This window comes from Mus musculus, chromosome 11 (genome assembly GCF_000001635.26).
Source record: "Mus musculus strain C57BL/6J chromosome 11, GRCm38.p6 C57BL/6J".
Lineage (NCBI taxonomy): Eukaryota > Metazoa > Chordata > Mammalia > Rodentia > Muridae > Mus > Mus musculus.
Window position 1 is genome coordinate 109927364 of NC_000077.6, and position 3458 is coordinate 109930821.

The 3458-nt window shown below is 39.9% G+C and overlaps 1 long non-coding RNA gene across 1 annotated transcript; it reads right to left on the bottom strand.

Annotated features, from left to right (window-relative positions):
• Positions 1-441: 441 nt before the first annotated feature.
• Gm39444 lies at positions 442-3225 on the bottom strand. Its single transcript, XR_880288.2, has 2 exons — positions 2478-3225; positions 442-1450 (listed from the first exon to the last, which is right to left on the bottom strand). It is a non-coding gene; the product is annotated as a predicted gene, 39444 (long non-coding RNA).
• Between the last annotated feature and the right edge of the window lie 233 nt (positions 3226-3458).

Consider the following 3458-nt stretch of genomic DNA (forward strand, 5'->3'; position numbering starts at 1 on the left):
TACCTTGTGAGTTACTGGTCTCCACCGCCTCCAAATCACAATAGAATTAAGCTACTTACTGTATTTGAGCTGTTTTCCTAGTTATTGGCTTGCTGCCATTCCATTTGAGGCGGACTTTGCCAGTTTCTTTTGAACCCCAGAAACCCACAGACTGTAACTAGAAGGGCCAGTTAGTCACCACTAAAGAAATGTTTGCAGACTCTTGGTCAAACAGGTCACCTTTGGCCATGTGCCTTGTATTGAAGTAAGAACAATTTATCTTTGATAACCCTCCAGTTGCTTTCCAGTAATTTTGTTCTGCTCTCACCCATAAGCCTCCAATGATTCCTTCAAATTCAAGGATAAATGTCTTTCAGCTCACATTCATAAGACAGGCTAATTCCAAAATGCATCTCCTTATCTTTAAACATTAAAAAGATTTTAAAATTTATTTATTATTTATTGGTGTGTGTGTGTGTATGTATTTGTGCAGATAAAGGGCAGAAAAAGATGTCTGATTCTCTGGAGCTGAAATTAGAGTCACCCAAAGTGGGTGCTAGGAACTGAACTGGAGTTCTCTGGAAAAACGACTAAACCATCTCTCCAGCCCTTCCTTAAAATATTGCAGTGAACACTTCTGTTGATAGCATGCAGCATGGCATTCTATAATGTTATTTTGTTATCTTTTTGCTTCATACCACATAGGTATGATTTCATTTCTGATTGAATTTGGAGCACGTTGGGAAGGGTCTGGGGTTTCTACACCTGCTGCTTTCCAAACCAAATTAGCATGACATTGAAGCTGTTTGGAGCGATGAGAAGATCAATTGTCAGTAGGACCCTGGGTAAGCTCTTTAGCTATTGTATGATTTTGATTAATCTACTGATCTCTGAACATTGACTTACAGAAATAGAGAAGAAGAAATGTCTAGTGTCTGGGATTCTACTGTAACAACATAGTGTGTTAAGGTTTGGTAGGATTGGATGCTCTATTCTAATCATATATCCAGAAAGCTCCCAGCTTGGCATTATATTCCTTGGGATTCCAAATTGCTACATCTTTCTAGATAATGAAAAAGGTCAGTTAGATATGCAAACTTAGTCTCAGGAAAATACAATCACAATATATGTCTTCTTCTTTTATGGTGATATACATGAATGGGGACAGAGGGTTTTATAGGCATATATTTTTCACAACCTATCTTTGTAAGGGTTCAATCTCCCTTCTATCCCATCACCCACCAGAAGTAGTGGAAAAGAAAGGTAATTAGGAGACAGGGGAAGTGGACATGTTTAGAAATAGTTCTTTGGGGGGTGATTCCAATCATTGTTGTTCTCAGTCCAGTTCACTAGACAAACACAAAACACAAATTAGCATCTGCAATCCGGTCCACTTGACAGACACCACACATGAATTGTCAAGGGCAGTTCAGTTCAGAAGAAACCGTGAGGCTCACCAACCAGCCTGATTCTGTGGAAGAGGCAAGAAGACACAGGGATGTCATGAGAAGTTCTTTGGTAAGCTTTTCTCTATTAAGTCATTACAAAGGAAACGCAGCAATGCAATGCAAGGTGAACCAATACATCCATGTTGCCAGCAGACTGTCAAGGTGGAGCAAAGCGAACCAATGCCCCAGCTCCCATTGTCTGTGGGCTCATATTTACATTCTTTCTAAACACCACACATCCTTTCATGTGTCTGCTATAACAAAACATCTTTTCACCCGTGTCTGCTTCAGCAAAGCATTCTTTCACATGTCTGCTTTAGCAAAACAGCCTTTCACCTTTCTGCCCCAGCAAAACGTAATTATAACCTAAGTTTCCAAAGTAACCAGAAATTTCCACTTTACAGTTTAATTATACTTAGCAGACAATATCAAAAGCGTAAATCTAAATGCTAGCATATTTAAACCCTCACAAGTTCATGTTAGCAAATATGCTTGCTTATTTTTAGCAAATATTTAAAAATGATTTTTAAAGAAACTCTTAAATATGTGGTTATTAAGGAAAGAAAGGAAAAAAGATGAAGAACAGACATGAAATGGTAAAATTAACCCGATGTAGTGGTGAATTTCTTTAATCTCAGAACTAGGGAGGCAGAAACAAGTGGATCTCTGTGAATTTGAGGCTAATAGACTGTTCCAGGCTGGCCAGGTCATAATTATATTCATATTCATTCCTTCATTCCTTCATTCTCTCTCCTTTTTATCCCCTTTATCTTTTCCTTCTCTTTCTCTTCCCTTCCTCCCACTCTCTTTCTCTCTCCCATGATGTGTATGTGTGTGATCTTATTTTTTCATCTGCTTGGTCATGTGATTCAAAAGTGCAATCTTTCTGAATCCACATACCAAGTGCATATGGAAGATTAGTTGTCATTTAGGGGTCTTTAATGCCCAGATTTCATGCTATAGTAAAAATACAGCACAACTAACTTCTAATAGCGAATTTTGGCTTTCCAGATTGTATCTTCATCATCAGGTGATCTGTGGATAACTTACCTATGTGGGTACTGGATGATCTGACCAATAGTCTTTCAGTATTCTTAGCTGTAATTGACTCTTCAGAGCAGCAGGCATCCCGAGAGTAAATGTATGGATTTCACATTCTAGATTAGAGAAGCATGCTTAAATGTTTTGTGAAGTGGAAATTTCTAGCTTCTTTGGAGAGTAGGTTGTGCCATGTGATGTTTTCCCGGAAGCTGTCTTATGAGAGGATGTTGTACTGAAGCAGAGGGCATATGCTGTTCTGCTGCAGTGGACTTTTCAGAGGGCGCATGTATAGAAAGGATATAACCCCACAGACATTGAGACAATGCAGCTCTCTTGCATTGGTTTGCCTTCCAACACTCTGCTGCTATCTTTGTTTGTTGTGCTGTGCCTTCATAGAGAAAAAGGCACCAAAGAACTTCTCATGGTATTCTGGCTGCTTCTTTCCACTTCTGTTGACTGGGACCAGTCCCAGCATGTTCTTTCTTGTTGGTTCTCCTTGAGGCAATAGAGGGGGGAAAGGGCAGAGGGTAAGACTTTTGTTTTCCAAGATATGGGATAAGACTTTTGTCTTATGAGATATTTAGGGTTGCTGTATAATAATTGAAAGTTTACTTTTCTAAGTCTAATTTACTGTGCCACTGTAGCTGACCTGCCTTCTGTGTAGGCCTGAAACTACAGTCTCTGGCATTTAGCACCTCATCTTTAAACATCTCTCTCTCTTTTTTTTTCATGCACTTCTTTTTTTTTCAGTTTTTTTAAATTGGGTATTTATTTCATTTACATTTCCAATGCTATCCCAAAAGTCCCCCACACGCTGCCCCACCCACTCCCCTACCCACCCACTCCCACTTCTTGGCCCTGGCGTTCCCCTGTACTGAAGCATATAAAGTTTGCACGACCAATGGGCCTCTCTTTCCACTGATGGCCGACTAGGCCATCTTCTGATACATATGCAGCTAGAGACACGAGGGGTGTCTGGGGGGCACTGGT